We start from the raw sequence: 15,155 nt of genomic DNA, 5'->3' as shown, positions 1-15,155 counted from the left end.
GTCTTTTTAGAAATTAAAAAAAACAATAGGAAAATTAAAAAAACTACAGGGGTGCCTTGCACACCCCAGTGGCCTCCATAGCACTGCTCCATTCATTAGAGAGGAATTTATAGAGGTCCCTAGCCTCCTGCTTGTCCTCCTCAGTGTCTGCATAGTGTTCCCTCAATAGAGAGAGGGTGAGTGCGGAGCTGTGTAACACCTACATATGGAATTTGTTCAGGCCCAACATTTGGGATTCCCAAGCCTCCATCTTGTTCTTGAGCTGGTTAACCTCCTCCTTGATAGAGTGCAGATCAAGAATAGGGCCGAGGTTTTCAATTCTCTACGTGTTGTCCAACACATCCGTGCTCAAATTTTCCATTTGTTGTAGAGTAGGGACCTCTTGGGGGTTCTCAACAGCCAAGTCATCAGTAGTTTCAGTAGTCTCTTTGGGCTCACCACCAGCAATGGAGTTATCAGTATCCTTAACCAGGTCCATTAGAGGGATAGAATGCATCACTTGTTTAGCCAAGTTTAAATCCGTATCCAAATTTCTGGGATCCAGAGTATTGTTGTTAGGGATTTCCACACCCATAAGACCCTCAGTGTCTATGTTCATAGGGTCGTATCTTTATCATCAATGAGTTCTTGGGTTTTTCTTTCAAGGGTACTCATGTCAACAACACCAACAGTGGTTGAGACTATGGGGTCCCTAGCCATATTAACATTGTCAGCATCCCCATCAGAGCCCTCCATAGTTTTAGGGCCCTCCTCCTTGTCCCCAATGGGGTCCTCCTTAGAGTCTAGATTCTCAATAACTAAGGTCTTCTTCCTATGGCCTTTGGAAGCAAGTCTGGAGGATCTCCTTTCAACCTCTGAATCTGAGGAAGGGTTGTCACTCTAAGCATCCTCAGAGGAAGAATTGTCATCATAGACAATGCTTTTGCGTTTAGCGGGGGTTTTTCTTTTGCCCTTGGACAGGGAGCAAGAAGCACTATGGGAGGTAGGGAGAGTTAAACTAGGGGAGACTACCGATAGAGAAATAGCCAAGGCATAGGCAGGCAGGGACATGGTGGCCATGGCAAATCCCTCCTGGGGATATTGGAAGAATCTAGGGAAAGCCAAAGACAGGGTCGCGAGCTATTGGGGAGTCGACATGGGGGGCTGAGAGAGCGAATGATTCCTTGGGGAGCAGAGAGCCTCATGGAATTTATACAACCTGTATATAAGACCCTGGTGGAGGAGGAATGGAGGCTTATCCCCATGCTTAGGGTCCATAGTGTCCTTAACAAAGCTCTCTAAAGAGTGCAGTAAATAAAACGACAGACAAAGAAAATCATTATTGTGGAAGTGATTGAGGAGGGGCAAATGGTAGTAGTAGAATACCTTATACCTACCTTCAAGAGTGAAGTATTTCATGATCATGAGGTAGATCATGTTCCAAGGGTTCTTGAGCTCCTCCCGAGAAAACCCACCTTGCAGCTTGACAAGTTCCTCGTGGTTACGGAAGAACCATTTCAAACCCTCACTATTTGCAACATGACTGGTACACTTCCAGCGATGGCCATCCAGGGTCAGCTTCGTTACTTGGGAAATAGTCTCCTCAGAGACATCAAAGGCAATGCTGCCAACTGACACCCTCCTCCTAGACCAAGAGGAGGCGAAAGCAACCAAGAGCTACTCATCATGGCCCTTCAGGCAATCCAAAAAATCAGCAGTTCCACCTTCAACACAGAAATTCTAGATGAGTGGGTTGTTTTTAAAATCATCTGGATTGTCTGATTCATATCTCACTCTGTCTCCCCCCATTTCGTCTGCCAACAAAGCTTCCTTAGTCATGAAATAGAGTAAGTTGTAGAGACTCTTCGAGAAGCAAGCTAGGAAGAGAAAATGGGGAATGTGCGAGCCCAACGTCAATAAATGAGAAATGAAGTTGTGCGCATGGGAAAATAAGAAGTCACTTTTAGTAATGATTTGTTGGTTATGAGGCATTAAGAGCCAGCAAATACCGGCGACAACCAACACATTTCCAATCTAGTTGCACTTCATCATGGCTTTGCAAGCCTAGGTGAAATGCCATCACAACAACACATGCGTCATCACCAACCTAGCCGAACGAGTCACCACCTCATCAGAAGGGATCTGAGGAATATTCCCATTATTTGAATTATGAGACCACCACCTCCAAACAGTCACGAGGGAAAAGAGGAGGGGGAGGGAAGCATTTAGCAGCCACTCAATCGTTAGTGGGGATTTTGGATTTCTCTTCCTGGAGGAGGAAGTTAACATGGTCTGGGAGAGATTTGTGACTCCTCCAACATCGTAGCCCTAAGAGGTTTAGGCCAATGGCTGCCTTGGCATCCACCATGCAGCAGCCTTCCCTGTAGATATGCATAACTCTGAATGAATCAAGCTCGGAGATGAGCCTCAAGGTGTCCCTGATGGTTCCCTCAATTGTCCAATTAAGCTTATTCCACCCTTTGACAACATTAATGATAAGCATGGAGTCCCCCTCAATATCCATAATTTTGATTCCCATGGAGAGGGCAATGTGGATTCCCCAGGCTAAGGCCATTGGTTCAGCCTGGTTAGAGGAATGACCATTTGGGTTTCTCGCATAAGCAGCAACAAGGGTCCCCAGATGGGATTTGATCACCCCACCACCACCAGCTAGGCCCCCCTGGCAGCCCCATCAAAACTGAGTTTAAAATTTGTAGCCGGGGGGAACCAGATCATGCATTTTCTTAGAAGTTTCTTAGAGGAGTCAAAAAGAGAGAACTAGGGGGGGAGGTTCCAGCATTTGGAAATTCCCCAATCCTAGGTAGAGGGGGGCTTGGACACCACTCGAGTTTTAGAAATAAAGATGTTCTCAAGAATCAGATTGAGGAATCGAGAAAACACTGTTTCCATAGAGGTCTCTTTGTCTCTGAATATCCTGTCATTTTGTTCCTTCCAGATACACCATCTTACATGGGGGGACCTGCTTCCACAATTGTTGGATAAGGGGGTTGGAAGAGGGCCCCTGAAACTCCTAACATAGATTTACCTAATTGTCATTCATTAACCAACTAATATTAAGTCTACTATAGACCATCCCCCAAAGTTTCCGAGTGAAGGCACAATGGAGGAAGAGATGGGTTGGAATTTCTTCATCATCTTTGCAGAGGATGCATCTATTAGGGAAATGAAATCCCCTCTTGACCAAGTTGTCTTGGGTCAAAAATTTGTTGAGGAGGGCAGTCCACCAAAAGAAATTGACATTAGGGAGGAGTTGGGGATTCCAAACCTCTTTCTAGATAGAGGAGACAACATGTTCCCTAAGTAAACTGGTGTAGGCAGTCCTGATAGAAAAGTCTCCAGAGGGGTCCCACTTCCAAATAAGTCTATCGTCCCTAGGGAACAAGGGGAGGAATATACTAACCAAAAGCTTCTAGAGCTCTCTAGTAGCAAGGAGGAAGGGGAGGTTAGTACAACAGTCCTCCAAGGCCCTCCAAGTGCAATTGTTGAAGTAGTCACTGACCCTTTCACCAAAGAAGCCTTTAGTGGCATCCTATAACCGTCTCAGGGAGGGGGAAGAAGCAAGGGGTCTCTCCCCTAACCACTAATCTTCCCAGAAAAGAATGTTCCTTCCATTTCCAATAACCCACCTCAAACCATGAGATAAAGGGTCCCTACAGCTCAAGATGTTATTCCAAATTTTGGAACCCCTAGGAAGGCCCTCCTCTTTCAGGGCAAAGGAAAGCTCTGCATTACCCAAGTACTTAGCCCTGATGATCCTACTCCAACCCGTATCCTTTTTCAGAAGCTTCCAGACAATTTTAGTCATAAGGGCCTTATTGAATCTTGAGATCTTACGGGTTCCCAAGCTGCCCATGGCCTTGGGAAGACAAACTTTGTCCCAACCCACCAAGGCAAGCCTCTTCTTTTGTTATCTTCTTTTATTAACTTAGTTTCTAACTTTATTGAAAGTGCTAATGATGTTCCTTTTCATGCTTGTGATGGTGACTTAGCTCTTCCTATGTCACTATATGCCTTTGATCCCTCTCATAATATATCTTTTGTTTTAGAGGATATTTTGATACAAGAGGATGAAATCATTGACACCTTTCTTAATGTTACTCTACCATCTCTTCATTCTAGTGCACTCCCTTCTAGAGATGATGCATTAGTGAATGATGAGTCTCAACTCATATCTAATTTTCCAAAGTTTGATTTTGATAAAATTCCTTCATCTAAATCTTCTGCATATCATAATGTCTGTGAATGTTATTTATGTCTTTACAACCCCTAAAAGGCCTAAGAGACCAATCATTCATGTGACTGCATCTAGTCCTTCTCCAAAGAAGGTAAAATATATTCATGGTGTTGCTTTTGAAAATGACTCACGAGATCTTTTTATAAAATATGCATAGTCTAAGGCTCCTCCTTATAGAATGGTAGCCCATACTTATAACATTCGAAGAAATAAGCAACATTTTGATCATACACAACCTTCTTTACCACCTTCTGAACCAGATCTTCCTCAAGCACCTAAGCCTTTAGTTAAGCAATCTAGTGATTATGATCTTATTTAGCAACTTCGTGTTACTCCCACTATGATTTCACTTTGGGATTTGCTTTAGAATGCTCCGATTTATCAAGGTATGCTATAGGAAGCTCTACAAAATATCTTATTGCCTTTTTCTAGGCCAATAGATGTAAATGCATTGATGGAACATATTCATGTGGACTCACTGAATATTGCATTCTATCCCCATGAACTTATGCCTCTGGAAGTGAGGAACTTGGCTGATCCATTAATGATAATCATTCATGTTAATGGCATTGGAATTAGACGAACTCTTGTTGATATAGGTTTTGCACTTAATGTATGCAGTGTGGATTTATTACCAAAGATTAAGGTTGATCTGAACTCCCTATCAACATCTTTTTTGTTTATTCATGGTTTCGATAACAATGGAAAAGGTGCTTTGGGAATGGTTATCTTGCCTTTGAAGGTTGGGCCTGTCACTATTCTGACTCTAGTATATATAATGTTAGGTTCTCTATCTTATAATCTCCTCTTGGGTAGACCATGGATTCATTCTTTAGGAGCTATTTCTTCTGCGCTTCATGGTTCAATGAAGTTTGTGGCAAATAATCAAGTGGTTACAATCAAGGCTGACCCTAATGTTGTCCACCTATGTCAAGTAGCGGCACTGGGTCAGATTTTAGTTACACCTTTGTTTCAAAATTATGTTCCAACATTGCCCTCCACAGTGATGAATTTTGCCTCTGTCATGTCCCCTAAAAAGGAAAGTCATAAGGGTGAAGAAGTCTTGAAGAAGGAATCACTTGAGAAACAAGATTCTCCTAAAGTAGATCCTCCTAATGCAGGTCTCCTAAAATCACAAAGCTCTGATGTCTACTCCTGATAAGACATCTTCTATTGAACTATCTTCATCTAAAGTGAATGCATGTTTAAGTGATGATTAGGGTTCCCTGGATTTCATTGATTCTCATGTTGGTGAATACAAGGTCGACCCTATCCACCTTAAACTTCCTAAAACATGTTTCACACCTTCTACCAAAAATGATTATTCTTCTATATCGTAGGATCATGTGAACACCATTGGCTACACCATTAAAGGTGATCCTCCCCCTTTGGGGGAGTTGCAATCACGTTATGGTTCAAGGTTCAATATTGCTTCCAAGTATGGATACAAAGGAAATGGTCTCGGGGGCCTAGGTCAAGGTGTTAAGGTGCCTTTAGAGCCGAAATCATGTTCGTTTATGATGGGTTTAGGTTACAATCCTACTCCATATTCATCTCGTCCTCCATCATTTGTTATCTTTGTATCTCCTTCTTGTGAGAGGTCAAGACAAACTCCACAAGAGAAAGGGTTAATTCCTACCCCTCATCCTTTATCTGATCAAAAGATTATCTTGTTGCAGCTTCTTAAAGCCTGCTTGATTACTCTCCCTCCTCCTACATGTAAGAAGTTTCATAACGATAATAAAGAAAAACATTCTTTTTGTGGATATCATCAAGTTCTTGGCCATTCCACTAGTGAATGTAAGGCCTTGAAAGAAAAGATCCAACAACTTCATCAATCAGGTGTCATTAATTCTCTATCTATTGATGCACTTTCTTCTTCTTTCAAGTGACATTGAGGCTTATCTCTATCCTATTCTTTTACACATTCTATTCTTATCCTATATTTGTCTTCATGTTCTCTTCTTCAGATCCAAGAAATTTGGCAGAATGACAATACACCCATCTCATAGTGATACTAATATCCTTTTGACACTTCTATGGGTTCTGATGCCAAGTTATTGGATCCCTTGTCCTCTTGCATTGCATCTTTTGATGTTGTGGATATCTATGTGCCACTAGCTCTTGGTGGCATTCCATGGAAACATCTCGCTATGTTGACGTGCCACAATCGCTCTTCTCCTTAGAATAACATGCCTTCCGCACATATCATTCTAAGGGGGGGGGGTGCATCATAGCTATATTTTATCTTTTAGCTCTTGCATTTGTTTCCTTTGCTAGTTTCTTTCATATGTTCGCCTAGATGGGGGCCAAACCACTCGATCTTTTTCTTTTCCAAGATCGCCTAGGTGGGGGCCAAACCACTTGATATTTTTCTTTTCAAACATCGGCTAGGTGGGGGTAAAAGCCACTTGATCTATTCTAAAGATCGCCTACATGGGGGCCAAACCATTTTTAATTTATCTTTCTTGTTTGCCTTGGTAGGGGCCAATCTACTACTTACCAAATTCATTTTCCCTATTGCATGGCAATCTAGCGTGTCGCTACCCATGTCTGCAAATCTATCTTCATCTGCCCAATCGCATGGTTATCTAGTGTGTCGCTACCCATGTTGGAAAAAATCTATCTCATCGCCCTATTGTATGGTTATCCATATTGACATATCTCATCTCCCTATCGTGTGGCTATCTAGCATAATACACTTTTCTATCCATATAGGCATATCTCATACCAATGGCAACCGCCTATCTTGTATCTTTTCATAACAAGGGGCTTTCCTCCAAAGTGAGGCTCATTTCTGTTGCACTCTTATTTATCATTTATCTCTATCCTATCACCGGACATGTTACTCTGCAGCTAGCATGTTTGCAATGTATCGAGTAACAATATCTATTTCAAATCTCAGCTTCATCTCACTGGGGGAAACCTCGTTTGATCAACAAAAATCTGCCTCCCTATCACGATTATCTTTTGTATCTTATCTTTTGGTAGTGGCCTTCCTTCGGAGTGAGGTTGGTGCTACCTACCTTTGATCATCTAGCATAATACAACTTGCTAGATCTTTCTTTTTTTCTTTTTTTAATCATCATCATATCATCATGACCGCTAGTGATGCATCAAGCTAGTGTCTGGGTCATGTATTATCTCTTTGACATTGATTTCTTCTTTGACTTCTGGGTGCATTCCTCCTTGAAGTGATCAATCCTTACTTTCTTCTCTTCATTTTAGAATTCCTCTATTTGTTGTTTCTTGTTATTTTGGGGATGGCGCATGGTACTGAGACAACCTTTTACACTGAGGCCTCTTTTACTTTGCAGACTCAAGAGCATAGTTTATTTGTTGTGTGCCTTTGTGTGTGTGCTATCTTTTTCTTTATCATGTTCTAACACTGTTGTCTTGGGATTCTCCTATTCTCTAACCATGTTCTCTCATGTAGGTTTTTCTATCAAATGCATTTGTTTTGTAGGTCTTCAGCTTGGGGCCATGCTTCCTTGGCTTGGAGATATATCTGCATTCTCTACAGTATCCTTTTGGTATCATTATGTTATTTTATGTTCAGTAGATTTCCTTTAGCATGCATATTAATGTTGATTCATAAGCCCACTAAAGTGGGGGAAAAATGTAGTTTCAAAAATTGCATACCCCTTTGTAATTTGACTTACATCTTTTGTAATCACTGTGGTGTCCATTCCCCTAGCACCTGAGTAGGCTCACTTCAACCCTTGGATAAGCCTTTTCCCTCTCAGGATTCTCAAGAACCCATTTTCAGCAGTTCCTTCGTGGTGTCAGTCTTGTTAGCCATGTATCTCCCTTGTCTCGTGTTGTTTTCGAGTGTGATTCATTTGGACACTAGCACATCATGCAGATTTCCACGCGCTGCACATCCGTCCAGTGATATCTCAATGTTTGAATATCAATTCTGAGCATGCCTTTCCACTTGTCACCTGCATATGTCGGTGGAAACGACTCCAAACCTTTCAAACGGCTCGCCAACCTTCTTTTCCCTCCTCTTCTCTCATTTTAAATCTCTCTTGGTTCTCTCAAGAAATATCTCTCGTTCTTTGGGCCCTCACATCTTTCTCTTTTCCTTGCTCTTGCTACAACAGTCTCTAGTTTGTTACAACACTCTCAAGCTCTCATAATATCTCTTGCAACTCTCTTGGCTTTCTCAAGTCTCCTTGGTAATATCTATCTATTTATCCTATCTTTGAGCATCTTGGGATTTATCACAACCCTCTTCTATCATTTATCATTTATCATTTATCAAAGCTTGCATTTATCTTTTATTCTATCAATCTATCTGGGTTGTCTGTGGAGATGGAAACACCAAAATGGGGGCCTGTATGAGGCAAACTCCAAAACACAACCCCCAACATTTTCCTTATTTCTTGTGTGTAGATTTATAATCATAGGAAGCAGATCATTTAGCTGGAGGCTTCATATCGTGGACTAGTTATGAGCTTCCTTCTTTTCCCTCTTCTCAAGTCATTGTAATATTTCTCATTCTGCGTTATTAGTCTATCTTGTTGTTTTTCTACATTCATTTAATATTATAATTATATATGCAACCCCTGCACGGTTTTTGTGTTTAGTATGTTCTAGAACACAACACGTCCCACTGGTGTCCCAGCTCTGCATAGTCGTCCCGAGGACAGAGACTCGAAAGAGTCGTCTAGGAGTCTCTGCTATAGTTTATTATCTTAGCTTTTCACTTTTATCCTCTGGCTCACCTTAGCGGCAGTTTGAGTGAGGTAGTGGCAGATCGATTTGTCCTTTGAGATTCATCATCTTGGAGGTGACAAATATCCTTCTCTACAACCCCCATAGTCTAAACTGATGTGCCATCAATTTGTACCACCCCTCTTGTTATAGGCTCATATTTGATACCTAGGCGGTCAGCTATTTCCTTAGGCATAATAAAATTGCTAGCCCCGCTATCTATCATGCAATTATGAATAGGTTCATCTCCTATAATTAATGATAGATAAAAGGGAGGGCTTACTGATTTTCTTTGCATTCTCTACCTCCAAAGGCTATACCAAGCTTGTATAAATTGAAGAGTTACAACCTTGACTAGTATCCTCTAAGACATCCATCCCCTTTAGGGCTTCCTAAAGTAGGTCTCTTTGAGATGGGATAGCAAGAGCATCCCACATAGATACATTGAGGCTAGCCCTCTTCATCTATTCAACAATATTAAAGGGGATGGAAGCCTTAATAGAGGTCTTGGTAGCAACAAAGTTCAGTTTTGATATGATAGGATCCCTAGGCGACTCCTCTTGCATGATCTTTTTGAGTCACATCCTGCTCTTTATTCAGAGTAGCCACCTTATCTCATCAGGGGTCTTTGGCATTGTAGTCTTCATGGAAACCTATGGATCTTGAGTTGTTGTGGTAGAAGAAGCACTAGGGTCTATGGCCCTCCTTTTTGACCTTGTATTGTTGGCCACATTGTCCCCACTTGTCTAATTTATTCCACATAAATCATCCTACCAATTCACAAAAGTTGTATCTCCTTGTGGATGATTAGAGAAATCGACAAACTGTTGTTGCCTTGATGTTGTTTGCTCATTTTGTGCCACTAATTTCTAAGAGAACTCACCATTTTGGCATTGGGCCTGATTATGTGGTTGATTGCATGGGACACACCAATCTTGTTCCTGAGCAAGATTGTTCTGAATTGGCACTATAGAATTTGAGGTATTTACAGTTAAGTTATTCAAGGGCCTAGAATTACTCCATTGGTTCTACCCTTGGAAATTGGATATCTGATGTTGATAATTTTGATTTTCGGGTTGATAAGGCCTATTGTTAGCCTACAATAACTATCTCTTGACCGAGACCAAATCGTTTCCAAACCCCTGTAGTTGTTTTTGTAAAGGGTTGATCATTCTCTGTATTGAGGCCTCAAGAGAAGCCTACAACTCCTTAATATCTAAAGATGGTGGAGTTGGTGCAAGTGTGAGCAAATGACTTGCTGATGCCGTTGGAATAGGAGCCAAAATAGGTTGTTGGGTAGGAGCCTCTGGAAATAATGACATTTGAGGACTAAGAGACAACTTTCTTGCCTGGATTAAGAAATTTTCTTCCCTTATGAGAATATCATATGCCCCTAGAAGATTATCTCCTCCCAAAGATTGAATCATTGCAGCTATGTCATTATTCAAAGCCCTAAGAAAATACAAGAAAGCATGGTTTGATGAAGGCTTTACCAATGATGGGATTCTATCCCATGTCTTCTGAAAACTATAGTTGAAGTCTCCCATGAACCCATGGGGTGCTCTCTTGATGGTTGTTAGCTTCTCAACCAGTGACAAATGGTCACTTTTGTCCTCAAAGTACTTGCACAATTTCTCCCCTAACTCATCCCAATTATGAACGAACTTAGGAGCTAGTCCTCTATACCATTGAAGATATTTTTGTTTGAAAGAGGAGGCGAGAAGCCTCACTACCACATTGTCTTCATTGACATCAAACATAGTACAAATGCTTGACACATCTTAGATGTGTTCCTCCGGGGAGGTAGAAGTCTCTCCTGTGCAGTATGGAATAGCCTTCAAGGATGCTACTAGAATATCATTACTTTGGGTTAAAGCCAAAGAGCAACCACCATTAAAGGTGAAAAATGCATGTTCTCTTGGAACTGCCATAGGAAATAGGGGTATGTTAATATGGATTGTAGGTCCCCTAGGCTATGTGAATATTAGGAATGGTGGGGTAGAAAGAGACCCTAGGGGTGTAGATGCTCTACTTGGGTTCCCCTTGTAGGTGACAAAGAATGCCTACCTCTAGTTCTCCTATAACCTGAATAAGGAAGCTAAGTAAATTGAAAAATACCTCTTGAAGATGACCTGGTATTTCTTCTTGGCATAAAAGATGTAGCTAGTCAACACCAAGAGTTTAGATTTGTCCTTAAGAGTTGCCAAGTGCTTGATTGATTTCCTCCAAAGGATGAAATGCTAGGAGAAGCATTGGATCCCTAGCATGAATATCTGAATAGTTCCCACCGAGCATGCCAAAAACTAAAGTCACAATAGTTCACCTGCTTGATGAGAAATCCTAGTCATCAACCTTGTGCAACATTGAATCAACCTCCAAGTGTGAGACTTGCAGAAGTGAGGCTGAATCTCCGAAGAAGGTCAAATTCTTGTTCAATCTAATGCAAGTGTTGGACTAACCCAACACTGAAATATCTATTCTACTTGTTTAACAAGGAAAAGGGAGAAATAAGGATACTTGAAAGAGGAGAAAAGGTTTACACCTAGATTGAATATGATCTTCCTACTTGTAACTGCACAATACATCAATGAAAATCAACCAAGAATATGCACAACTTCCTATCCTAGTTAGCTTCCCAAAGCATGAATGGAGGTTGGAATTCTTATGAAAATCAAAAGGAGATGCACTTGGCTCACAGATGAAGTTCTAAGAGGGATCGACACAATCACACATACTCAGAAAACATGCAAGAATGCATCTCAATAAAGAGGTAAAAAATATTACACAGATTATCAAGACTGAAAGTAGGAAAGATAGTTAACTTTATTAATGCAAAAGAAAGACAACATTTACAGTTGTAGAGAAATAAGAATTCTGCAAGAGAAAAGAAAGAAGATCCCCCAAAACGGTTATAAAATTGCCTTAAAAGATCAGGCATAACTTAGACTGGACTTCAATTAAGAAACCCTAACCAACCTAGGGTTAGGTTACAAAATATCAAAGGGAGAGAGATCAAATCAGGAGGACTGATCTGATTGTGCATTGGGAACACCTTTGAGAACATCCTTTGCGGCAATAAAAGCCATAAAATCCTTGCAAGGAAGATATGTCTGCGACATATGCATCATGGTTGCACAACAAAGGCAAAAAAAGTCTCCAAACTACATTAAAGAGGCATGGAGTGGCATCTGAGAACGGCCTCAAGGTCACTTCTAGAGTAAATGGCAAAACATCCAGTAGCTGGAAGAAAAAAAGGATTTGATATCGGGCACCAACTAAGCACAAAAAATGTCTCAACTACCGAATCAACAACCACCCTTGCGTAGAGCTATAAAATTCTAACGGTCATCATAGTTTGAATGCCAGTCGTCGATCAAGAGATCTTGTGCGCAGATGGACGCGCAAGATCTCAGCAAATGAGCGCTCAAAAAACCCAACCGAAGATTAAAACATCATTATCGATCACCCACTTTATGAAAATCCAATGACTAAGGATGTGCCACGCATCGAACTGGACCCACTAGGTCAGAGTTTGGCAAGACATAACCTTTCGACAAGACAAAATAATTCCTCCAATGACCTAAAAAGTTTGGTCGAAAATGCCCCTTCATCTAAGAGTCGGACCCACTGGCCCCACAAAACTGACAGGATCTAACGTGGCATCTAAGTTTTCATCCGTCGTGGTGGGCCAGGTGCACATCCATCACCATTGTTTCCTCACAAGCTCCCCGGGGACCCTAAAAATTCATTGTGGGATGGCTAGAAGCACCTCCCTCTTCTTGTTGTTTACTCCACAAGGCCCTTTGACTTGTCGCTTTTGCCTCGCGGGGTGGTGGGAACACTACCCGTACCCTTGTTTTCTTACCCCGCAAGGTGTTATTTGGTCATTGATTTACCATTCGAGATGGTGGGGAAGCCACTCACCTTCTCTGTTTCTATCCTGCGAATTGGGGTGGTGGGGGGAGACCGAGTCTCATCTCTCGCTATCCCACACCATTCTTTTCCTTTTCTTACATGGCCAAATTGTGTCCATGAAAACTCCCTGTAGGATGGTGGGGAAACCCATCACGCCTTGTTGCTCTTACCCTGCAAGCCGCTCTTAGACACAATGAAATGCCTATGGGGTGGTGGGGTAGATCTCATTTTTGTTGAGAGAAGTTAGGCCAAAAGAAAACCTTCAATCAGTAGAAAGAAAAGGGGAAACTGGCCCACCAATGATAGAAAACCCTTAAGCCAGTAAAAAATTGAGTATACCGGCCGACCCAATTAACTCAAAAATAGAAATATGGAGCTCGAAAGAAAATACCCCTTTGCACGCTGCTTTATTTAGTGTGTATAACATGCAGGTTATGCAAACAACTTTGAATTTTCTTAGATCGATTATAACCATGGTCAGGGTTGACATAAAAAGGTCAACAACTTCACGCTGGTAGTCAAAGCTATCCTTTTTGCCGATGAAGACTATATTGATATGAAGGTGCTGAAGTCTTGATGACAAAGAGATTTTCGATATGACATTACATCTTCAATGATGCAACCCTTGGAGGTTGCCGAAATGGGATCTCTTGTCGATAACTTGTGAGACTAAGTGGGGACCACGATGAACTATTTTGACTCGCTAATTTGTCTGTTGGTGAATCGTCCAAGCTAGAGGATTGGGAATTGATTCTGAGTTCTCCATGTCTCTTCGTCAGTAGTTGGAAGCCATGGAAAATGAAAAAAAAAACTATTTTTTGATAGAGATATAAACATCTGAAAAATGACTACGATGAGATTGATGGTCAATTGATGATTCATTTGGATGCTGAATGTGATTAGTTATAGAGTGATCTGAGACTGTGATATGTGAATTGAACACAATCTGACATTTGTAATGTTGCCTGAACAAAGACTAGAACAAAGTAGTTAAGTCTATATTTTGTATGTAATTTGTTTTACTGTAATACAAGAAGACATTTCTTGGTGTGTGGGTTTTTCACTCGTAAGGGTTTTCCCATGTGAATTCTGGTGTCAATTCTATGATGGAGAATCTTGTTGTTTACTTTGTTATTTCTTTGTTGTGCATCTTTTACTGTAATTGAAATTGAAATACATCCTTGCTTCTCTCCTCTAAGAAATTGACATTTGGAAGGCGTTTCCACACTCTGCTTTCCTTACAAGCATTCCAATGATATAATAACAAATTGATAATTTAAGTCAAAAGTTGTCTCCCAAAAATTGTGCCACCAAAACTCAAGTTCCAATGAAAAATTCACCTAGGTGAGAAAATGAACCATTGGACTGTTGGGTGCTAAAAAGAACAAAAGTTAAACTTTCTAGAACATTCTAAGGTCATTATTCATGCTAAATAAAGAGGTGAATGGAGGTTATAGATAATAACTCCATCAATACAAATTGTGGCTCTAGATTGTAGGGTTTTCAGTTGATTCTCTTTGTAATGATTTGAGTTCATGTTGTTGTCGTATTGTAATTTTATGAATATATAATTCCATTTTATTGAAGAAATAGGAAATGAGTTATTTTTCTTCTTGCTCTTTTTGTGTTATCATCTGGTGTTGTGCTATATGTGAGTGTTAGGTGCAATGACCCTTCACCTATTTTTATATGTTTTATTTATGTTTGATTTTCATCCTAGAGTTCTCTCAAATCTCACCATGTCCCACTAGAACATATGTCCCCAAACAAGAGTTTCTATAATTAAAACATCGCCCCACTTTGTGTCATCCCAATTTTTATTCCCTTTCATGTCATAATTTGTCTAAACCTAATCAAGAGAAAAAATGTTCTCTATGTTTTAAAAAGTCTACATCATTAGTCTTGCACATTAAAGGGTTACATGCTTTTACAATATTCCTTCAAACAATCTAGAATAGTTAGCTTGTTTGTTTTAGTAAGTCATTTTGTAGGTATAAATCATGGAATTCGGCCTCAAAATTTGCCAAACTCTATGTTACAAATTCTATTATTGTAGGGCTCTTTGAGATATTTAATTCATAAAAAGGTTAATTGGATACCCAAATCAAAAGTGACGTCTTTCAAAAATTGTGCTACTTTACGCATTTCTAGTTGTGAATTTTAAGATACACATAAGAGAAGAATAAAAAGAGTTAAATTCCAAATTAGATATGAATGAAAATGATATTTTGATTTTTATAAAAATTATAACAATTGTTTTGAAACAAGTATTATATTATGTAAAATC

The sequence above is a fragment of the Cryptomeria japonica genome, chromosome 5, assembly GCF_030272615.1.
Source record: "Cryptomeria japonica chromosome 5, Sugi_1.0, whole genome shotgun sequence".
Classification (NCBI taxonomy): domain Eukaryota; kingdom Viridiplantae; phylum Streptophyta; class Pinopsida; order Cupressales; family Cupressaceae; genus Cryptomeria; species Cryptomeria japonica.
This window is presented reverse-complemented; position numbering follows the sequence as displayed.